This window comes from Leptodactylus fuscus, chromosome 3, assembly GCF_031893055.1.
Source record: "Leptodactylus fuscus isolate aLepFus1 chromosome 3, aLepFus1.hap2, whole genome shotgun sequence".
Taxonomy (NCBI): domain Eukaryota; kingdom Metazoa; phylum Chordata; class Amphibia; order Anura; family Leptodactylidae; genus Leptodactylus; species Leptodactylus fuscus.
Window position 1 is genome coordinate 148,258,429 of NC_134267.1, and position 26,050 is coordinate 148,284,478.

The following is a 26,050-nucleotide window of genomic DNA, read 5'->3' on the forward strand; positions in this document are numbered from 1 at the left end:
ATTTTCTATGCTGATACAAAGGTATGCTTTATAGTCCAGTATCTGATATACATGCTATTGCATTCTAACTATCTTATATTTGACTTGACTCTTCATATATAGGTACCGGTACCTTTTTAGTAATCTTTGGTTATATTAAAAGGTTTAAACAATTAACTTTTGTCTTTAACCCCTTCTCACTTGTATTATACTAGTATGTTGTGCTGATCTTATACTTTACACTCAGTGTCGTAATAGCACGCTGCTGTAATGCCGTGGGCACAAGAACTGTGTCTGTGGCATGACTTTCGGTCTCGACTTTATTACGCAGCCGAAATATTACAAAATACACAAACTCTGGCAGCTTCACCCATCAAGAATTGTGAGTAACCCCTTCCCTGTATTATTACGGCGGATGCTGGGTGTTTAACTGTGGCGGCCTCGGGTGTCTACTGTTTTATACAGTAGACACCCAGTGCTAATGCCCACTATTAGTGCCCACACCGAGATGCCATTTTCCCGGCGGTATGTGGCTGCCGCCATTTTTGCTGGCAATCGCCAGCACCCGTAGCAAACTCCGGGGCCGGCATGATGTTGCTATCACAGACAGGAGCTTTGTGAAGGCTCTCCGACCTGTCATTCACTGAATGCTATTGCAAGCTACTCTATGTAGCCTGCAATAGAAGCCCCGTATTTGCAATGCATGACATCAGAGGTTGGCAACCAGAACAAAATCCAGTACCAGTTATGTAATGTACATAAAACAAGACATTGCACATATAAAGTATGTATGACAATATAAATGACATAGTATGTTTGTTATCAGTGTAGTTCATAGCAGGACTGTCTGTGAAAGCGGTAACCAGTGGCATAACTAGGAATGGCAGGGCCCCGTGGTGAACTTTTGACACGGAGCACCTCCCTTCCTGACCAACACTGAAGACCTCGACCGACCGACCTACCCCCTGCATTTTTGCATGCTCTATTATGCCCCATAGTGGCCCCTGCACACAGAATTATGCCCCATGGTGGCCCCTGCCAGGATCGGTATGTTTTATCAGGCATCTGGGATGCTGAAAGCATATGGGGAACAAATAAGTGAAGGGGACAAATAGGAAATGAAGGGGAGACAGTTATGTGATGCTGAGTTAACACCAGCGCCCGATCTCCCTATTCAGATTCAGATTCCAACAGAAGACGGTCATCTGGCAATCCTGTGTGCAATCCAAGTGTGCATCTAAGTGTAGACTTCAGAATTATACCAGAATTGAACCAGAAGGGAACAGAAGGTAACATAATCTGACTGCTGTAAACTGCTCTAACAGAAATGCTTCTCATTTTAATCACTGTTGTTCTCCCACTCCTTGTAAAAACCAATTTTCCACCCCAAACCAGCCTTGACAGTAAAGAAATCCTCATCTCTCCCTCTCTCCTACCCCACCATATAACTTTCTCTGTACAGCTCCTCACAAACCTGCAGGCTTTCCGCCCCAGACACATACAACCCCCCCCCCCCCGCACCCTCTCCTACCTACACCTGCTGTCACTCTCCCTGCTCCTCCTTACTTTTGGTGACATATCTCCTACAACAACAAACCTGGTGGAGGTGTAGGCGTCCTCCTGTCAGACAAGTGCTCATTTGCCCCTATCCAGGCGCTACCTGCCCTCACCCCCCCATCCTTTGAAGTGCACTCTGTTCGTATCTACTCACCCTCCAACCTCCAACTGGCCGTCATATATCGACCGCCGGGACCTACCGCTGCCTTTATCGACCACTTCACCACCTGGCTCACACACTTCCTATCCACAGACACCCCCACCATCATCATGGGTGACTTCAACATCCCCATTAACACAGACCACCCTTCCGCCTCCAGTCTCCTGTCCCTCACCGCCTCCTTTGGTCTCTCCCAATGGTCCTCCTCTGCCACCTACATAAATGGGGGCACACTAGACCTAATATTCACCCGCCTCTGCTCCATATGCAACCTCTCTAATTCTCCATCCACGCTCTCGGACCACAACCTGCTGACATTCTGTGCCCTCTCCTCTCCAATAGACACCCCAACCTCTAAACCAACACGCCCCCGCAGGAACCTCAACCGCCTTGACACCTGCACCTTCTCAGACTCTCTCCTACCACTCGCTGACATCTCCTCACTCCAGGACACAGATGCCGCTGCTGCCTTCTATAATACCACCATTACCTCAGCCCTTGATTCTGTGGCCCCCTACACATACACCAGAGCCCGACCAATCATTAGACAACCCTGGCACACTGACCTGACTAAAAAACTGAGACGTGCCTCGCGGGTTGCAGAACGCCTCTGGAAGAAAGGCCACTCCAAGGAGGATTTCCTCAGGTACAAAGAAGCAGTGCTCTCATTTAAGAATGCACTCACCTCTGCAAAGCACGTCTACTTCACCACACTCATATCTGCACTCTCTCGCAAACCCAAACAGCTATTCTCCACCTTCAACTCCCTCCTCCGTCCTCCCACCCCCCCTCCAACATCACTTATATCAGCTGACGACTTTGTCTCTTACTTTAAAACTAAAATTGACACCATCAGAGACGGTCTCACCCTACTCCCCCGACAACCCCTCTACCCAACTACTTACAGTTCCTCATCCCTGACCTGTTTCTCCTCCATAACTGACGAAAAACTCTCCTCCCTAATCTACAAATCCCACCTCACCTCCTGCGTGCTCGACCCGATTCAGTCACATTTCATCCACAAACTCGCTGAAGTCATTACTCCAGCCCTAACCCATCTCTTCAATCTATCCCTAACCAATGGATCCTTCCCCTCAGCCTTCAAACACGCCACTGTCACTCCTATACTTAAGAAACCATCCCTCGACCCGTCTTCTCCTGCCAACTATCGCCCCATCTCACTGCTCCCGTACGCCTCAAAACTTCTTGAGCAGCATGTCCACTCCGAACTCTCCACTCCTCCTATTTCTCATCCAACCTGCTCCTTGACAGACTTCAGTCAGGCTTCAGACCCCGGCACTCCACTGAAACTGCCCTAACAAAAGTCACCAATGATCTGCTAACTGCCAAAGCCAAGCGCCATTACTCTGTCCTCCTCCTTCTCGACCTCTCCTCTGCCTTTGACACAGTTGACCACTCTCTCCTGTTAGAAATTCTCTCATCCCTTGGTATCTCAGACCTGGCCCATTCCTGGATCTCCTCATACCTCACCGACTGCACATTCAGCGTCTCCCACTCGCACACCACCTCCTCACCTCACCCTCTCTTTGTAGGTGTCCCCCAGGGCTCCGTCCTAGGACCCCTCCTGTTCTCCATCTACACCCTTGGCCTGGGCCAACTCATAGAATCTCATGGCTTTCAGTACCACTGCTATGCCGATAACACCCAAATCTACATCTCTGGACCAGACATTACCTCCCTGCTGGCCAGAATTCCAGATTGTTTAGCAGCCGTAGCCTCCTTCCTCACCTCCCGCTTTCTCAAACTCAACATGGAGAAAACAGAGTTTATCATCTTCAGCCCATCCTGTATGGCCCCTCCACCTGACCCATCTATCAAAGTTAATGGAACCACAATTACCCCTGTCCCACAGGCCCGATGCCTTGGGGTAACCCTGGACTCTGAACTATCCTTCAAGCCACATATTCAAGCCCTCAACACCTCCTGCCGCCTCCAGCTCAAGAACATCCACCGAATTCGCCCCTTCCTCACCCAGGAAACTACCAAGATGCTCGTCCAGGCCCTCATAATCTCCCGCCTAGACTACTGCAACACCCTTCTCCATGGACTCCCAGCTAACACCCTTGCCCCCCTCCAGTCCACCCTAAATTGCGCTGCTCGCTTAATCCACCTCAGCCCCCGATCTTCATCAGCTGCTCCCCTCTGCCAGTCCCTCCACTGGCTACCTATAGCCCAGCGAATTGAGTTCAAGCTACTAACGCTAACATACAAAGCCATCCACAACCTGTCCCCTCCGTATATCTCTGAACTAATCTCACGCTACCTGCCCACACATAACCTCAGATCCTCTAATGACCTCCTACTCCGCTCTGCTCTCATCCGCTCCTCACACAACCGTCTCCAAGATTTCTCTCGTGCATCCCCCATACTCTGGAACTCCTTACCACGACACATAAGACTGACCCCCACAATCAAAGGCTTCAAGAAGGCGCTGAAGACTCATCTATTCAGGAAGGCCTACAACCTCCAATAGCACTATCACCATCTGTACAGTCTCCCCCTCTCCTTCTGTCTCTACCCCCTTCTCTCATAGATTATAAGCCCTCGCGGGCAGGGCCCTCTACCCCACTGTGCCAGTCGGTCATTGTTAGTATCATATCTACCTTTATATTCTGTGTATTGTATGTAACCCCCAAATGTAAAGCACCATGGAATTAATGGTGCTATATAAATAAATAAATAAATAATAATAATAATAATAATAAAGACGGAAACCTGGCAGATTGTGTCTGGCCGTGAGCGACAGTGAGCGTTTTGTGCTCTCCGCGGTGAAAGTTTTTTTTTTAGCCGGCCACAAGGAAAATGCCCGCTTACATAGTAAGTAAGCAGCCATTTTCTTGTGTCCTGTGGGCACGCGCAGTCGGCTCTGCCCGAGGCCTACAAGTTTGACCGCCTGCGCCGGAAGAAGATGCGTGAAGAGGTTGTTCCTTAAAAAGATGGAGGTGTCGCTGGAGAGTTCTCTTGCAGCATTGGATACTGCTGCTACTGTTTGAGCACTGGGGTCCGCCCCCAGTGCTGCGAGAGAACTCATTTGCATACCAACGAAAACTGGGATTTAAACCGAATGGCGTTGCGGAGAAGACATCTAAAGGCAGGAGAAGAATAGCCTTTGCTAAGGCTATTCCTACGTGTCAATGAAAAAAAATTAGATTTTAATGGTAGAATCCCTTTAAAGGAATAATTACACACTATATACACTATGTACATATAAACAGGTCATAAACAGCATGAAATAATGAACTGTTATGTAGTGCTCATAGTGGGATGTTACAAGTGTTACATGTCTGCTATTTTTTTTTATTTGCAGAGACCACAGTATTTAGATGAGTATTGTGATTTCTTCGCTAGCTACAGAGAACAGCACCATAAATTTTACAGCAGCTGTGCTTGATATTGCGGCTCAGTCTTATTCAATTCAATTAAATTTGACTGACCTGCATACCGGCCATATGACTTATTATGGATGTGACCTCAGAGGATTGTGTAGTGGAAGAAGCGCTTTGGCTGCTACATAACAATAGGTCAACAATATTAAACTCTGTGAAAATGCCTTTATGCAAATTTATAAAAAGTAATGTTTTTGGTAGATTTTTAAAAATGTCTGACAGAAAAAAAAAAAAAAGAAAAAAAAAAATATATATATATATATAAATATATATATATATATATATATATATATATATATATATATATATATTTGTATATACCTTAATGTATAGACTAACACTATTCCTACATAGCTATCTCAAAAAAATTAAATGTGTACAGTTTGGGAGGTTGTGTTGCTTTCAAGCTTGCCTAATAATATAATAGGAGTTGAGTAGTGCTAATATGAGGACGGCTTTCATGTAACTACCTGGTAAATAAACTTGTGGCTGTGTCTTTTATGTGACTCTCCAAGCAATTTTATTATCCACACTGCTGGCTTTGAAACTCTATACTGCTCTTCTGCCATATAAATACTGTAGATATTGTTAGATTTAAGTTTTGCTGCTACATCATATATATGGCTTGTAACCATGGTCTAGCTAACAAACAGTGGTTTGCATGCTTCTTCCAAATCCATAAGTCCTGGACACCTTACCATAAGAATGATTGGCATTCAGATAGTGAGACCATAAAAAGCGTAGATGGTTAAAGTCAAAGCTGCTTACATCTACAGCACTCATGGCTGCAATTATTCCACATAACTGCGGCAAATTGCCACAGAATGGAGTCAGCGATGACAGTGGCATTAGTCGGAAAATGAGGGTTATTTTATTAAAACACCATCATAAAAAGGTTATTGGTATAATGGAGACTTCTTTAAGGCCATGAGAAGTAGGTCCTCATCCAGTAGGGTTATTGTCTCATAATGGAGCTTCAATATAAATGTTCACAAAAAATAATACTCTGGTAAAATATATACAGAACCAAAATTACAATTGTAATCTGCAAGAGCCTCGTTGTATTAACCCCATCTGCAAGATTCACATCTTTGGATAATTATTTCAAAGAAGCCTAAGAAATGATGAAATATACATTAAGGTGAACTTATTTTTGTGTAGCAGATGAGGTAGTAATGCAAATTTATCGGTGATTTTGTGCCAGAATTTTGGTGTCTTCATCAGACTCTGTGTAATGCAAATGGATAACATAGAATTCATGAGTTATCAGAGACAGGAAATTAATAAACTAATGTCACAAAGCTAAGAGTACATACTGCACGGTCACTGTTCCTGCTTACTCAACCCTAAACACCCCTGTTCTCCATTAATACTTATATTGCTGATGCTTTTTGCTAGCCCGTTCCCTCACGCCATGTTTAGGCTAGGTTCAAATCTGGGTTGGAGTCTCTGTAGGAGATTCTGCCTCAACTTCCGCCTAAAAGAGGGATGTACTCAACACAATGTTAACTTATGAACTGCTCCCTGTCTCATACCCTCTTATCTCATTTTGCCTATATACGAGATAAGATACACTATGTTATACTATACTATACTATACTATACTATACTATACTATACTATACTATACTATACTATACTATACTATACTATTACAACTGGGGCACCTTAAAAAGCTGTCACAATATGCTGTCTTTTCTGTTTGTAAATATTATTGGCTCTGCTATATGTGTGTCCTTTAGCATAAGCATTATGTGGGCTATATATTAAGGTATGTAGGGTTGAGTAAGCAGGGAGAGTGTGAGTTTCCAGTATGTACTCTTAGGTTTGTCACATATGTTTATTCATTTCTTTTTCTTTGATTCAAGATCTGTCTTTGATTTTATTTGAGTCAGATGAAAGGCGGACAGCTGAAACATCACGTCTCTATTCTCCTTGGATTATTTGTAGTATTGGATGATTCCGTACCACTTGTAGGTTATTGAGATTAAACCCTTTTTATCGCATTACACTTAAAGGAGTGTTGGAGTTCTGTCTTTGTATTGACAATGGGTTGGGACTTGACTTCAAGGACCCAGCTCTACATTACTCAGAGAGCTGCTTACATCTGTTTTCCCTTTGCATTTATTAATTGTGTGTTCCACTTTTCAAATGCTAATGTATATTTTTTTTCTAAAGTGAACTTGTACACATGGATTTGATGGTACGTAGTTCTAATAGGCCTAATTGATTATATGCAAGTTTTTAAAAAGTCACAAAATTTTGTGCAAGTCTACTATATTACTATTTTGACTTTACAAAATGCACCAAAAATTCTGGTGTATGAAACCAGCAAATTTATGAAAAACGCATGTACCATTTTGATAAGTTTACAACTGTTTGGTATTACTGCTGGTGGTACTAACGAGGGGTAAATGACCAAAAAAGCTCGTCTACTTGGCACATTTTTGGTGCACTGTGTTCTGTGCCCAGTGTACTGTCCATGCTCAGCACTTTTTAGGCAGTGGGCAGGGTACTGTGGTAATATAGATGTGTCTGGCAGAGAATGAAATAAGACTGGCCTAAAGATCACCAGTCTTAACAAATTCACCCCAATGTCTCGGGGTTTCATAGAAGACTTGGCATTGCTCTATAAGCAGCTATCTTCCAAAATGTAGAGTGAGTTTTCCTTTTTATCAATCAAGGACAACTTATTTGCATATTCCTTTCCCAGAATTCCTAGCAGAGCATGTATGGTCTATTTGACTCTATGCACTGCAAGGTTACCCCAAGGTCTCCCTAACCTTGGGGCTCATCACTAATGTGTAAAAGGGGTTTCCCTTCAAACAACACCTAACCTCTACCCAGAGGATAGGGAAGAAGTGTTGAATTGCTTTTGGTTGATTCTATGAAGGATTCAGACTAGCCCATGTAGTATACAGTGACTATAGGTGCAGAAAGCTGTTAATGCAACAATTTACACCGATAATCTATGAGGGTGTAGATACTAGCATTTCAGATGCACACAGACTGTACAGCTTGTATAGTAGCCAATGTCAGCACCAGGAGATGATACAGGAGTCATTGGACCTGCTAGGCCGTAATAATGATGTTGGTTGTACCGGCAGTAACAGCAAAGTGTGACATTTCATGCATTTCAGTCCATTCACATAGTCTTGAGAACTCTGACTTGATGATGCTTTGGTCTGCTAATGTCAGCTAAATGGATCAACTCCACTATTGCGTAATATGAATAACTTCTAGAGCCTGTATACATGTTTGTTCAGCCCTCCTCATTGGTATACAGTTAATAAGGAATAGTTTCATTCATGCTGGCATGGGGCAAATTGTTTAAAGCAGGCACATCTAAGCAGGTTTATTGTCCATGTGAATAACATTAATTATTTTTTGCATCAAGCAAGGCACACTCTGTTAAACCAATTTATGTCATATTCGGTTTGCTTACTTGTTATTCTATTATCCCCTGCTGAAATTTGCTTTTACTCCATTATTACCACACTGATCCTTGCCTCTGAGTTATATGCTTGTGTCTACCTCTTAATTAAAATGATAACATAATGTACAAATTCTTTGCGACATCACACTGGACTGAGCATAGTGTAATTTCATTCTGGTGAGATGCTGTCTCCTTCTGAGTCTAATATATCATGATTTAATTCCTTATTCTTTTCATACATGCTGAACAATAACAGAATAGGGGTCTCAAAGCAAGGTGCCTGCCAGACTTGGTAAAATTACTAAAATTAACACCAAACTCATTATCTAGGATCAAACTATCATTAATGTTATATGAGTTCTGGGCTCTGCTTCTTCTAATCCTAGGGGGAAATAAAAATGAATCAAAGGGGTTTTCCTAAGATTTATCACTTATGTACAGGATAGGTGATAAGTGCCTGGTCACTGGCAGTCCAAATACTGGGACCCCAATCATAAGAATCTGGGTCCCGTTTCCTACATTTGTATGGAATGAAAGGGGATAGCCAATAACCAAGTCCAGTCTCTGTGATTATATGGGAGTAACATTAAGCTCAGACAAGTGTATAAAAGAAACCTGCATTTGATACAGCTCTTAGTATATGGGTTGAAAGTAGAGATGGGTGAACCATGTCATCATGAGCCAGGTTCTACCCAAATATTCCAGGCTGTTAGGTTTTTAATGAAGCCGAACAAATGCAGATTTGTCTTGGATGAACTAAAATGGCTGCCACCACATTATATTGCGCAGATAAAATACAGAAGACTTATGTGTCTTGGGAGTCACTATGTTCTGGCACCACCTGGCTTCAACTGACAGCCTCTCAGCCAAGAGTCAGTGGTAGGTAGACACCTTACAGTGCTGATGTCATATACAGTATACAAGTGCCATAAGAATGCACACCAGGCATTGTAGTAATGGTAGATGTACAGGTGGATCTGTGACTTATCGCAGTGCATGATACAGGGCAATGAGTTAGAAAGAGCTTACAAATTGCAAACAATAGAGCTGAAAAAGTTTAGGAATACAAGATTTTATTCAGATTTAATCAATTATAGGCAGATAGTGATAGAAATCAAGGATATGAATGAGGGACTTTACCTATGCTGTAGATTAAGGACAGCTAACTCTTTAATTGCCAATAATCTAATTTTATCTATGCTGGGCAATAGAGCAATTTCATCTGAATACAAAATGTTTATACATAGTTTTTAACTGGCCGTCAATCCTGTTAGTGAAAAATCTTTTGGGGGCTTTTTTGAGCAATAGTTAATTTTTTTTCAAAAATTCATAGAAACTGCTGTTGTAACTAGAGATGAGCGAACACTAAAATGTTCGAGGTTCGAAATCCGATTCGAACAGCCGCTCACTGTTCGAGTGTTCGAACGGGTTTCGAACCCCATTATAGTCTATGGGGAACATATACTCGTTAAGGGGGAAACCCAAATCCGTCTCAGGAGGGTCACCAAGTCCACTATGACACCCCAGGAAATGATACCAACACCTTGGAATGACACTGGGACAGCAGGGGAAGCATGTCTGGGGGCATATAAGTCACTTTATTACATGGAAATCCCTGTCAGCTTGCGATTTTCACAAGCTAACTTTTTCCCATAGGAATGCATTGGCCAGCGTTGATTGGCCAGTCTTCAGAATTCGGCCAATCAGCGCTGGCTCTGCCGGAGGAGGCGGAGTCTAAGGTTTGGACCTGAATGGAGACTGGTGTGGAGCGATCTTAGACTCCGCCTCCTCCGGCAGAGCCAGCGCTGATTGGCCGAATTCTGAAGACTGGCCAATCAACGCTGGCCAATGCATTCCTATGGGTATGCGGTGATGCAGCAGAGCTGAGCAAGTGCACACACTCACCTCTGCTGTGCAGAGACTCAGCAGTGTTGAGCCAGTTCTGCTCAACTACACCGTGTGCCGGTCGGCTCTGCTGTGCGAGCTCGGCACACACTCAGCTCTGCTGATTCTGTATACTGATTCTGTATACTGGCCAATCAACGCTGGCCAATGCCAGCGGTGATGCAGAGCTGAGTGTGTGCCGAGCTCGCACAGCAGAGCCGACCGGCACACGGTGTAGTTCAGCAGAACTGCCTCCACACTGCTGAGTCTCTGCACGTCTTCTGTATCTCATTTGGCCAATCAACGCTGCTCAATGCATTCCTATGGGAAAAAAGTTTATATCACAAAAAACACAATTACACACCCGATAGAGCCCCAAAAAGTTATTTTTAATAACATTCCCACATAAATAAAGGTTATCCCTAGCTATCCCTGCCTGTACAGCTATCCCTGTCTCATAGTCACAAAGTTCACAGTCTCCTATGACCCGGATTTGAAATCCACTATTCATCTAAAATGGGGGTCACCTGATTTCGGCAGCCAATGACTTTTTCCGATTTTTTTCAATGCCACTGTTGTCGTAGTTCCTGTCCCACCTCCCCTGCGCTGTTATTGGTGCAAAAAAGGCGCCAGGGAAGGTGGGAGGGGAATCGAATTTTATTGGAGTTTGCCACGTGGTGTCTGTATGGAATCGAACATCTCGAACAGCCTGATATCCGATCGAACATGTGTTCGATAGAACACTGTTCGTTCATCTCTGGTTGTAACGTCAAAATGCTGATTTTCCCTTTGCTAATCTGAAAAAAAAAAATCTCCATTATTTAAACTTTTTTTTTTGTTGCCATAATTTTAACGGCAAAAAAGTGCAAGCTGACTGACGCAGTTCTAGATTACTAGTCACCAGGGATTTGTGCAGGCTAGACAAATATTTTGGTGCATTATTTTTGTTATATCAATGAGTGTAGTTGCAAATGTAGAGCTTCCCCTTAAATTTAAAGACCTGTTTCAGTTATATTCATTCATTTTAGTTGTCTTGAGTGACATAATAACTTTTATAAAATATAATTAATTAAACGATAATAATATTTTGAGAGAGGGTGGACAGCACGGTCCCCTCTAAGTGGTCTACCCAAGTAGAGTGATAGAGTGATTGGGCTCTTTGATCTTAGAATATTTTCTTCCAACTAAAGTGGAAAGTATAATAAACTTATTCTACAAATATGAGAATCCAAAATTATCTATGCAACAAATCTTTACGCCATTTATTTACTCATGATCAATTTCTGTGTTGTTTTCAGTCAAGTGTCTTAATACACTGAGTAAACCAAGTAGGATTTTTATAAGAACATGTATGAAAGCATTCCTCAAAGTACATGGTGTACTGTACCACACCACAGCTCTGAGTCACTTTAACAAACACATTTTAAAGCTCCCTTGAAGCGAAGTCAATTTACTTTTGCCTCAACAAACATTGATTTTGAAATGGGTGCGTATACAAGGCCTAATATATAACAAGTCACAGAGGGGATAACAAGCAGAGCTTCTCATATATGCTGTTTTATTCCTACATACAGAATACAGAAACAGTTCTACAGTAGCTTTACCCTCTTCCCTTTTACAGTGGAGTTCTAGTTATGACAATATGTTTATGGGGCTTTACCGAAGTAAGCATGCCATCACTAGAGATGAGCGAATAGTATTCGAAACTCTAGTTTTGAATACCTCGCTCCCATAGGAATGAATGGAAGCGTCCAATCACCAAGGGGTTAAGCGCTGGCTGCTTCCAGTCATTCCTATGGAGCGAGGTATTCGAAACTAGAGTTTTGAATACTATTTACTCATCTCTAGCTATCACCACAACTAAACAAAAATGTATTCAAAAATGATAACCAAAACCTTGCAGGGTTAAAACGATCCTTTAAGCTTGTGGAATTGGACTCATAAAAATGACAAGTTTTACAAAAACAATAGCTTTAATGATTTTCTATTCAATGTATGTAATGTTTTATACAAAGGTACTGTTTCAATGATGCTTATGGGATACTGTACAAAATGAACATAAATGGAACGATATAACTTCTTTTGTGATGTTCCTTGTAAGAAAGAAGATTATCACATAGCAAGTGACATTACAGTAGAAAGACTCAACTAATACAACTGTAAATACTACAGTAATCACATATATTGCCAATTATCTCTAAGAAATACAACAAATCTTGTCTTTAACAACACATAAGGTAGCACAGTTTCTTAAGGAGGTTGTCTGGGCAAAAAAAAAAATATTTTTAAAATAGGCCTGTGGGGGTGAAAAAAAATAAAAAATCATATTCACCTGTCCCCAGTGTTCCACTGTCCTCTCAACATGGTCCAGTTTTTCTGCTGAACTGTCTTATTCAAAGTGAATCTCCTCGCTGGCTGACATCCCAGATCCCTTTCGATGACGCCACTGATTGGCCTGAGCAGTTACATGCGACGAGGACTTCCACTGGAAGACAACTTTCTAATCTCATCCAGACAGGGGAGTAACTATGGCTGCCACAGGGTCTGGGACATTATTCATTTATTTAATTTTTTAATAGGCCGTTACCTGCTGGAGTAACTCATAATTTGACATGATTTACTCTCATTAAAATCATGTTGTTTTGGATTCAACAAGTTTCTTGATTTTTAGGTGATCAGTCATCATCTTCTGGTTTTCTGAAGTTTTTACTACTTCCAAGGTTAAGCTGACTGGACAGTAGTTTCCAACTTCTTCTATGCTACCCTTCTAATGGCTGGGTACCATATTGGCCATTCTTCAGTAATCTTCAGTAATCACAATAGTTATTTTTTTAGGACTCCAGTGTGGATGATATTTGAACCCATTGTCTTGTTTGACTTTAAACGTTCCAATTCACCCAGTGGCTCTAAAATCACTGGATCCCTTACAACTAGACGTAATACTATCTCCATACACGTTACAAATCTGAAAGCTGCCATCTGAAAGTAGAATAAATTATTCATTATTATTTATTTTACCCATTTCTACTCTTCTAAGTCTAGAATTTTTCTTTTTTATATATTTAATATACCTGAGAATGTTGAATCTCCTTTCTAAATATGTCATTAGAAAATATCTTATTTTTTAAAACCATATTTTATGTTAAATATATGTTTTAAGAATATTTGCTATTTTTTAATTCTTCATGACACTGTCTATATTAAAAAAGTACTATTCCCTACAATTTTTATTTTGGTCTCTAAGCTTAATAATAGACTGACACTTGCTAATTCTGTAGGGATTAGCTTTGAAGCTTGTATTTCAGACAAAACAGATAGCATTACAATAGTAGATAACACCTACATAAGCATTACAATAGAAGATAAAATATGGGGCAACACGGTGGCTCAGTGGTTAGCACTGCAGTCTTGCAGCACTGGAGTCCTGGGTACGAATCCTCCCAGGAATAACATCTGCAAGGAGTTTGCATGTTCTTCCTGTCTTTGCGTGGATTTCCACCCATACTACAAAGACATACTGAAAGGGGAAAAAATGTACATTGTGAGCCCTATATGGGGCTCACAATCTACATTAAAGAAAAAAAAAAAAAGAAGATAAAATATCTAAAAAAAAATAACAGCACATAATACCCTTCATTGCATCTTCTAGTGAAAATAGATGTCACAGTTCATCTCCTTCTCCCTCCCTGAACAGGACCTATAGAACTCTCCATAGACTTCAGTGAGTCTACCCCAGACTATTGCTGCCTATAGTCATCACTTCTGTATAGTGTATCACTAAATTCTGTAAACAGAGCAGAGGAGAGGTTCAGCCAAATTGATAGCTATCATAATCATCTACAGAAAATAGATAAAAATCTACAATCAGAAAATAAGAAACAAATTAGTTATATATATATATATATATATATATATATATATATATATATATATATATATTTCACTACTCATTTTTAATAAATACATTTAAAAATGGCTGTCCTATGAGATGTATAAAATGGATATTACACAACAAACTTCATTTTGTACATTAATAGTATGCTGGTACATGACATTTTGTCATAATAGACAACACATGCCATTAACATGTATGGAAGACGTTAAGATAACACTCGGTGCCACAGTATAGGGAGGAATCCTTAATCGCATGTTTGGTTGTATGAAATATGGCAGGATAAATGGCACACATCACCACTACCAGCTATGTAACACATAAATACTTAGCTTTGCTCGCCAGTCTTTGCAAGTAACGTAACTTCATTTTACTCCTCTAAACATGGTCATTTCATGCTTATAATCCTGACTAGTGTTGAGCGAATAGTATTCGTCGAATACCTCACTGTCATAGGAATGCGTGTAATCGGCTGAACACCAAGGGGTTAAACGCATCGAATCTTCGAAGCGTTTAACCCTTTGGTGTTTGGCCGATTACACACATTCCTATGCTGGCAAGGTATTCGACGAATACTATTCGCTCAATACTAATCCTGACATATCTTGAAACAAGTGAACAAATAAAGAAGGGCACATCTGTAGATGACATGCTATTTATAATATTAAACTTTAAACTCTGTATTATTGAGATATATTCCTTACAAACAGACATTTCTTAGTAAATAGCAGCATGATTCTGTATGTATGTATGTATGTCTCAATACATTCATTACCAGTCTTATGCCCATTAAAATCTGCAATTGGAAAATACCTCTCAAGGCCTCTCAGTATAAAGGGAATTTAGTCAACCTTGCCCTCGGTATGAGCTGTCAGCCCTGCAAGCTGAAGTGGAACTTGCAGTTCACAGAATGTCATCCCAGTCATGGAGATGCTGTGCTGGTCAAGTCTCGAGGGGCTCTTAAGAGTGTAATTGATTGTATTTTGTAGCCTTTGGCATTTCTTGGGTTATTCTGCGGCTACACACTGAAGCTGTAGGTAATAATCAGGAGTGGATTCTTTTCAGACTTAATCTCTTACATTTAATCTATTTCTCTTTCCCTGAAAGAATTCCAAAACACTTTATAAAGCAATCTCCCTAGAATACAGCTCATAGCTACAAATGTTCTATGATAATATTAAGTAAGACTGCTGCAAGCTTCAGTAAAACTACCGCACACTGCTGGATTAAAGCTATTCTGTCTAATGGTTTCCAATATGTAAACTAGCCACAGATTGCTTACCTCAGATTGAAAGCATTTCCTGAGTTAAATACAATCTGTCAGCTCTCCTGACCTATCTATTTTAGTAAATAATTGTTTACCATATGAAATAACAATTCTGGAGCATCTTTTCTATATTTTGCTGTTCCTCTGTTATTCTTCCTAGAATAATTGAAATGAATTAACACCTATTGGGTATTACCAGTCAGGGGCCTACATACTCCTTACCAGTGGCATAACTAGGAATGGCGGGGCCCCGTGGTGAACTTTTGAAAAGGGGCCCCCTCCAAGAGGGGTACATGGTCATGCAGGCTGTTTGTGAGTAAGGGGTGACATGGGGTGCAGGGTGTATATAAGCAAGAGGGGAAATGGGGGTGCAATCTGTGTGTGAGCAAGAGGGTGATCTGGAGGGGGGAACCCCCCATTCCACCACAGTCTTGCTCACCCACAGCCTGCACCCCCATTTCCCCTTCTTTCTCACATACAGCCTGCGCCTCCAGATCACCCTCTTTTCTCACACACAGCCTGCATGCTCATGTACCCCTCTTGCTCACATAGGGCAGAATGGGGGGTGCAGACTGTGAGTAGGAGGGGTACATAGGTGTGCAGGCTGTATGTGAGAAAGGAAGGAATGGGGGTGCAGACTTTCTCACACACAGCCTGCACACCCATGTACTCCTCTTTCTCACAGCCTATAACCCATTCCCCCATTGTACACTGACCTGTACAATCCGGGTAGCTCCGCCCACAAAAGACACTGAGTCTATGTTAGTAGATTAAAGGACCTTTGATGACATCATGATGACATCATGATGACGTCATGTCTCAGGTCCTTCAATCTACTAGTATAGATGCCGGCACAGGGCCAGGGGACTGCGGGCAGGAGATAGAAGTTTCTCCTGCCCGCTGTCACTATGCAAGTGCCGGGAGGCAGCAGGGGCACAGACAGCAAGCAGCCCCTGCTTGGGTGCAGTAGTAAAAGCTGCAATTGCTGACTTTACTACTGTTAAAAGATGGACTGTGGAGGAGGCAGCTCTCTCCATCTTCAGGCAGCCCCCAGCACTGCAGTAAATAGGGCCTATTACGTGCTGGAGTTACTCCAGCAGATAACGGCCTATTTAAAAAAAACAAAATCTGCAGTGGTAGCAGCTGTCACTGGGCCCCCTAGTATCCTGGGCCCTGTGGCAGCTGCCTCCGCTGCTACCACAGTAGTTATGCCCCTGCTCCTTACATACATTGACACATATTGGGTATTACCAGTCAGGGGCCTACATAATCCTTACATACCCTGACACCTATTGGGTATTACCAGTCAGGGGACTACATACTCCTTACATACATTGAAACTGTCCAATCAATGCTGACAATGTTCCAGTGTGTACTGAGTAGGGGGACACCCCCTTGAATAAACTGCCAACCCGAATTGTCAACTTATTCCTAAATTTCTAATACAAATAATGAATAGACTATACATTAAAGAGTTATAGAAAAAGATGCTCTACAATATTTTTTTTCAGAGAGCATGTACCAAATGAGAGCTAACAAGTACTTCTAAAGTATAAAGTCATTTAAAGGGAACCTGTGTTTTTTCCACCCTAAACATACCCCAGAGTCAAATAATAACCTTTACTATTGTAACTCTCATTAAGCTTTCTCTTGCTGAAAGGTCAGCTATAGGTCAGCTATAGGCTTTTAAGACCTTATACCAGAGTATCAGGCTGATGTCTTAGTGAGGGACACGTCAGTCAAGTTGATTTAGAAAATGATTGTGTGACTACATGAAGATGCTCCACCCCATGTTCCTTATAAAAGGTCAGTTTAGAGTGGATAAACACCTGAAAGGATTGCTCTGAAGGGGTTATCTCATCAGAGTCGACCCCTGTCACAATATGGCTGCAGTAAATGCAGTTAGAAAACTTGCAAGACAGAAATCTTCATTTTTCCAGGCATCTGACCAGCATTTAACTCATCTGCACATCCTGCTGTGGACGAGCCTGCTGCAGAACCAGCGTTGATTTGCCACAGGCTCGTCTTTGCTAGTTGGGAGAGCTGGCAGCTTGCGGTTACAAGGGAACTTACTTTTTCTCATAGGAATGCATTGACCAGTGTTGATTGGCCAGTGTACAGCATTCGGCCAATCAATGCTGGTTCTGCTGGAGGCTCGTCTGTGAGGAGTTTGTACGTTCTCCCCGTGTTTGCATGGATTTCCATCCCATATTCCAAAAAAGACATACTGATAGGGAAAAAAAATGTACATTGCGAGCTCTATGTGGGGCTCACAATCTACATTTAATAAAAAAAATTAAAAAAGAAAAGAAAAAGTAAGCTCCCTCGTAACCGCAAGCTGCCAGCTCTCCCAACTAGCAAAGACGAGCCTGCTGCAGAACCAGCGTTGATTTGCCACAGGCTCGTCTTTGCTAGTCGGGAGAGCTGGCAGCTTGCGGTTCTGAGGGAGCTTGCTTTTTATCAGCGCAACTGCAAGCGCTGTTCAGTTAAAGCGTAAGGTCCCCATAGACTATAATGGGGTCCGTGCGCTTTATCTGCACAGTGCTCCTCCTAAACACTCTCCTCCTGCTATTCATGGACTTGATGACTCTCCTTTAATCAAATAGTGGTTTCCCTTGAAATGAGCATTTTTTCCCAAAGACTATAATGGGATTCGATATTCGATCAAGTAGTCGAATATTGAGGATCTACTTGAAATGAATATCGAATCTCGAATATTTCACAACTCGCTCATCTCTAATTAGGAACATTGTATTACTACTGTATAAATATCATATCCTGTATTTACAGTTTTATTATAAAGATTTTAATAAACAAAAAGTTGTTAAGCAAAAGTAAAGTAACGGAAAGAATACAAGTTGCTGTGTATGTTGTAGAAATACAGTATTGGTAATGTTGCATCTAATACTCTGCTACCCTGCTGAAGGAAAGTGGATTATCACATTGAACTTTGTACTTTTCTTATTGTCAGCTTCACATGGATACAAGTAATGAGACTTTGGACTTTATCACTTTCTTCTTACAAGGCTGACACTACCAAAAATTTAATGTCCCTGCTTTTAGCTGCATGAGGAAAGCAAACTTCCATTATGAATTACCAGGAACTATTTACTGCTTGTTTCCTGGCTGAGTTATTATGATTTATACTCTGTCCAAGAGAAATCCTGAGGAGGCCAAATAGAAGGTGAAAGTTTGTATTGAAATAGACTTTTTGAAAGATACGCTTTAACCTACAAGATGGTAAAGTAGCAAAGTCATCAGAAAAACAAAATAGCCATTTATATACTGTTTATGTGTTGCTATTTTATCAAGTAGATTTATCACAGTTGCTGTGTGTCCATCCACTACGCAATAACAGACCTGTAGGTGTTCATGGTGGTAATGATGTATAGTAAATGGAATATAGGCTCTGGAATATAACCAAAGACAATTAGTTACAAGGGTAGTGTTCAGTAAAAGTCTAAAATAGAGCACAACAATATAGTAAAGAGAGTTTTGTTTCTCTTATAATTATTGCTATAAATGTTTAATCAAAGAAAAATCTTAAACTAGTCAAATCTGCATAGCAAGCGATGATCTGTAGGTAAAAGAATACTTTCCTGGATCTATGCCATGCTCCTGGAATGAGAGAATGGTCTTCCACATTGTAGCCTTTGTTCAAATCCTAGCAGGACTGTTGCAATTGGTAAAGGAGTTGGCTCCACCTTTTTTTTTTTTTTTTTTTTAATATAGATTGTGAGCCCCATATAGTGATTACAATGTACATTTTTTTCCTATCAGTATGTCTTTGTAGAATGGGAGGAAATCCACACAAACACAGGATGAACATACAAACTACTTGCAGATGTTGTTCCTGGCGGGATTTTAACCCAGGACTCCAGCGATGCAAGGCTACAGTGGCTACAGTGCCACTGTGTTGCCCACCTCACTTTTTTTTTTACTACTGTGTTACAGTACAGTGAAAATCATAGGAGGGATGGGAGGTGAGTGGATACGGGTACTACCAGGCAATTCATATGAATGCAGGCAATGAAAATTAATGAAACACATCTATCAACCTGTGACTGTTAAATCATAACCGTTGTCTCATGAGCCACCATTTGTGCACGAGACATATGCTGCTTTTTGGCAGTTTTTTCCTCTGCATTTTAGTTCTGTAATTTGTAGTAATCTCTAAACTGAGGGTGGAGACTAGGTGCCCTACACTTCACACAATAGATAAGGAGAATCTGCTCTATAAGAGTGTCTTTCATTTAGAAATAGCCACCTGCACATGCAGAACGTATATAGAGAGGCCCTGACCTGTATGGATGCGTGATCTTGAGATAGAAAATTTAGACTTTTATAAACATAAGTCATGGGACATTTCTTTTAGAAACACATAGAGCAGTGGTTTTCACAGCTAGGCCCAGACCCTACATAGCAAAACGCGGCAAAAAACACGTCACAGTAAAAAAATGCAGGAGAAACACATCATTGCTTTATCTGCATAGCTTTCCATTGCGTTTTTGCTGAGTTTTTATCTGATTTTCTTCCCTTATTAAACATATAGGGTTATGCTGACATTTCTGCAGACATAACTAATATGCTACAATTTTCAAAAACGCATTTTTCAAAATGCAGCTTTTCCGCAGTGAGTAAAGTTATTTTAGCAGAGGGAAGAGTATAGGGAAACTACCTGATGCATTTCTCTTTGAATGAAACGTTATAATACATTTTATCAATCAACTGTACTATTTATTTATATTATTCATTTATATTATTATTTATAGTTTGCTAAAATGACAGTGCCTATTTAACCCCCTAACAGTCACACTAAAATTGCAAAAACCCTCTGGAAATTGTCTCTTTTAGGCTAAGACACCACATAGTAAGCTGCAACTAAAAAACTATGGAAAAGACTGTGGCGGAAATGCATCCTGTTTTTTCCATCATTATTCATTTATATAATATTTATTCAAAGTTATGGTTTTGTCTCAGATCTGAATTTATTTGTGTTACTATAGAAGCTTCAATATATATAACAATATCTCAGCCTTAAACTCTGCAGTTACCAGGAGAGCTATCATGGTGGTCTGGGCTGATTTTATAAAGGATAAGCATAAAGATGAATTCTCCTGTCAGGCTTCGTTCACATCTGCGTTGGTGATCTATTCGGGGGATTCCGCATGGGGACCCCCCTCAAACGGAATATCAAACGCATTGGCAAACGGTATGCAGTGAAAGCACACGGACCCCATAGACTATAATAGGGTCCATGTGCTCTCCGCGCGCTGCCCATACAAATCAAGCGGACATGAAAGTACTTTGTGATCTACTTTCATGTCCGCATGATTTGTGCGGACTCCGCGAGGAGAGCACATGGACCCCATTATAGTCTATGGGGTCCGTGTGCTTTCATTGCACACCGCTTCCCAGTGCATTTGGTAGTCCGTTCGGGGCGTTCCCATGCAGACTCCCCGATTGGATTACCAAACACATATGTGAACCAAGGGTCACAGTCTCAAGCTGTTAGCAACAACCGGACGCTGTCACTTTGTAGGAGGACAACCACTTGACAAAGGAAACAGTAACTCAGTTATCAGTTTAACAAAGAAATACAGTATTGTCTATCTATAGATACAGCATGGGAATGTGGCAGTGGGGAAGGAAAGGCAAGCTTTGGAAACTCATTGGGTCTTTTTTACCTGCCACTTTTAGTGGGCCTTACTGCACAGTGTTATTGCTGGGTTGTGAGGATTGCCCCCTGACAGTACGAGGTTATGGAAGAGTATTGTCAGGTGGGGTCATTCTTCTCAACCCAGTGATGACAGCAAAACTAACAGCACCAATATCTCTGGCACCTGGGCGCAAATCCATAAAGCAAATGTCAGCTTTCTAGTGGTATATAATACTGCTGATCGCCAAAGACATGAAAAGTTCTCTTTAAATTGTGCTCCTCATATATGAACATGTCCAACAAAGATTACATGTAGGGAAGAAAACATCTGTAGGCTGTGCATATTAATCTGTATTGGACTAGTAGTTGATCAGAGTTGATTTATTATGAGAGGTAAATGGTTTGAGGATGGTTTCAATTTCTAATCACGTATGAAATTGTTTCTCATTTTGTCTGACACACTACCAAGTTACCATGCACTGATCATATAACATAGACTTGTATACTGTATTTTACAGAAAGCTCCTAATTCATGGCCATACAAGTTTTAGATTCATTAGATTCTATGTCTTCCCACTATTTAAATGGAGTCTATCACCTCTCTAATGCATATTCAAATACTATCATCACATTACAAAGCACATTACAGTGGTAGATAACTTGCCTCTGTTAAGAATGCCATTTTTGTAGGTTTTCAGAAAAATTCCCTTTAAGTATTATACAAATGAGACAGATATTGGTGTACTGAGGGTTGGACTTTGCCCTTGGTGCAAGATCTTGCTGTTCAAGTAGCATGGGGGATATTATCTGTAAAATGTTATCCTTAACACAATGGTAACAGTTGAATTTGCTTGGGGAAGGTGGGCGACTCCTTTTAAATGCATACAGTAGACACAGTACACCTGTTTCAGAGTATACAATCTACACGTTCTTTAGGTGCTACTTGTACCTTTAATGAAAAAAAAGCACAAGCTTCTTCCTAATCAAAATAAAAACCAATATATGATTCGCAATTAATAGCATAGTAAAAGACCACATAAAATAAATCTAGATGTTATTTTGGGGGTCTTCTAAGAGCAGACAATTTTGCTAATTGATAAGATATTTACGCATCAATCCTGTCCGTACATCTTGGTAACACTAAGAAGAATTTGTGGCATTACTGACGTTAGTAGCTTCGTAGATTGAACACTGCTGTCTGGATCATTGGACAGATGTTCAATGACAGAGTGTGATGTTTGTTTTCCTTCTCTCATGACTTCTGTTAGAAAAAGTCACGTCACCAAACTATGCCCTAAAGTGCCATATGTCCCTTAACCTTCACAAGTGATTCTAACCTGTTTCTCCAGTATGTTCTCTGGCAGATGTAAATGCATGTACAAATCTATTACCTAGTCTCAAACTCAGTTCCAAGCTTCATAGAATGCTTCTACTACCTAATAAATGCCTGAAAATGGATTATGACACCAAATGTAAATGCCTTCTAACTGTGGTCATATGGAAATCTGCTTTATATAACAAAACATACATTACAAAACATGGTATGATGAAAATAAAACCTTATATTATATAATTTACATACCTTCAGTAAATGACACAGCTGACTACACCAGTGTGCTTTTTCTGACCATAAGAGTATGTGTGGTATCCCAGAGGATGCAGGTGTTATAGTAGGACCTAACGGGGGTAGTAGTCCCTCTGATAGCTGAGCTATTGGAATGGTCACGGTACCTGTAGTGGTGGTCCTGACTGTGGGGCACCTCTCATGGAACACACAGCAAGTCAATTTTTAAAAGTACAATAGCAAAAGACACAGTGCTTTGTTAACCAAAAGTTTCTTTACTGAGGACTCTCATAAAGTGCAGCAATACCTCACAGTGATACAGTCTCATGTACAGTACAGCAGGTGCATGTGAGGAGGACTACCATATAGTGCCGCCATACCTCACAGTGATACACCCTCATGTACAATACAGCGGGTGCATGTGAGGAGGATTCCCTTGTAAACTGACTGGTAAGGGCTGATGCTGACACACAACTTTTCTCAGATTTTGTAGTCTAGAGTATGGTTGAGCCCATCTTGAGATTTCAGGATCGTTTTTAAAATCTGATTTCTGATCATTTTACATTCGAACCCGATCCCAATTCTGATCCCATTGCAAGTCAATGGGATTTTTTTTAATAATCAGAGATCGGATGTTTAAAACGATCCTATTCACTACACAGCATGGAGTCTAAAAATTGAATGCTTTAATTGTTAGACTCCACGCTGTTTAGTGATTAAAAAAAATTCTCTGGATACTTAGTCCCCCCTGGTGTCCACTTACCTGCACAGATCGCTGGTCCGGCCTCGCTGTTCTCAGTCCTCTTCTCGCCTCGCTGCCCCTGCCTCTCAGGTTAGTGTTACAGACCTAGGAAGAAGGCACCGATCACCATTCAAGGACCACTTGAAAGGACTTTTCTCTCCACATTTTTTTTCTGAGGGTTTTCGCAGGAAAACACTTTTTTAAGTGGATTGAGTTTCTGTTTTTTCAGGTCACCAAGTGGACCTGAAAAACGGAAACCCCCAACGCAGGTGTGAACCTAACTTCAGCCTTGTTTCACTGAGTTTCTGGAGGGTAAATATGAACCCCTTCTTGTTCAGTTTCATACTTATTCATCATGTTGAGCATATAGATAATACTCAGCATCATGATAGTAAGGGGGCACTCACACAATGTAATGCGGCGTTGATTCTGACACGTACACTTGTGACAGAATCAACGCTGCAAAACAGAATCCCATTGACTTCAATGGGTTCCGTTTAGCGCACGTAACACATTGAAATCAATGGGAGGCTTTTTAACCTATTGATTTCAATGTGTTACGCACGCTAAATGGAACCCATCGAAGTCAATGGGATTCTGTTTTGTAGCGCTGATTCTGACATGAGTTTACGTGTCAGAATCAACTCCGCGTTACATCGTGTGAATGCCCCCTAAGACGCTGTCATGCTGCCGCCACAGGTGTTTTGCCTGAAACATGACCTTTGGATCACAGCTATATTACACAGGCAGGAACTAGCTTATGGAGTCACAAAATACTCTGACTCCAGAGATTTAACCCCTCAGATACATGATAAATAGAAATGAGCGAATACTATTCGAAATGGCAGTTTTGAATAGCATGCTCCAATAGGAATGAATGGGAGCGGCCGGCGCAGAGGAGGTTATGCGGCCAGCGCCGGCTGCGTCCATTCATTCCTATGGGAGCGTGCTATTCGAAACTGCCGTTTCGAATAGTAATCGCTCATCTCTAATGATGAATAGATATCACAGCCTCTATGTGGTTGGATGGCGAGATGACCCACCCCTCTTTCAGACTTTTAGATCCCCCGCTATGAGATCCTGGGGTGGCCATGGCAGCCAGACAGCTTATCAAGTGACCTACTGGCTGCCTTTACTTAATGCAAACAGGGATACTATATGTGATGTAATACATTACAGAAGTATTGCCGTACATTGCACTGAAGTGCCATTGTAGGACAGCAAAAATATAGCTCCATGAACAAAACAGTGAAAAAAAAGTTGTAGACATTAAAAGATGGTGATACCAGAGGAATCTTTCATTTTCAAAAAATTGTGTTTTATTTGGTACAAGTGGTAAAACACAAGAAAACCAATATAAATATGGTATTGCTCTTATTGTAATGACTTCTCAGACAAAGTTATGTCATAATTAATGCAAAGTGAATGCTTTAAAAACTAAATGAAAAAAAAAAATGATACATTTGTAGGTTTTTTCACATGGACTCTCCAAAAATATTATTAAAAGCATATAAAAGCATTATATGTACCAGCAAATGGTACCAACTTAAAGTACAAAGTATAATCCCTCACATGGCTATGTCGAGGGGAAAAAAAGGGTGTTTAGTAGAGATGAGCGAACAGTGTTCTATCGAACACATGTTCGATCGGATATCAGGGTGTTCGCCATGTTCGAATCGAATCGAACACCACGTGGTAAAGTGCGCCAAAATTCGATTCCCCTCCCACCTTCCCTGGCGCCTTTTTTGCACCAATAACAGCGCAGGGGAGGTGGGACAGGAACTACGACACTGGGGGCATTGAAAAAAATTGGAAAAAGTCATTGGCTGCCGAAATCAGGTGACCTCCATTTTAGACGAATAGTGGATTTCAAATCCGGGTCATATGAGAATGTGAACTTTGTGACTATGAGACAGGGATAGCTGTACAGGCAGGGATAGCTAGGGATAACCTTTATTTAGGGGGGAATGTTATTAAAAATAACTTTTTGGGGCTCTATCGGGTGTGTAATTGTGATTTTTGTGAGATAAACTTTTTCCCATAGGGATGCATTGGCCAGCGCTGATTGGCCGAATTCCGTACTCTGGCCAATCAGTGCTGGCCAATGCATTCTATTAGCTTGATGAAGCAGAGTGTGCACAAGGGTTCAAGCGCACCCTCGGCTCTGATGTAGCAGAGCCGAGGCTGCACAAGGGTTCAAGCGCACCCTCGGCTCTGATGTAGGAGAGCCGAGGGTGCACTTGAACCCTTGTGCACCCTCAGCTCTGCTACATCAGAGCCGAGGGTGCGCTTGAACCCTTGTGCACACTCTGCTTCATCAAGCTAATAGAATGCATTGGCCAGCGCTGATTGGCCAATGTATTCTATTAGCCTGATGAAGTAGAGCTGAATGTGTGTGCTAAGCACACACATTCAGCTCTACTTCATCGGGCTAATAGAATGCATTGGCCAGCGCTGATTGGCCAGAGTACGGAACTCGACCAATCAGCGCTGGCTCTGCTGG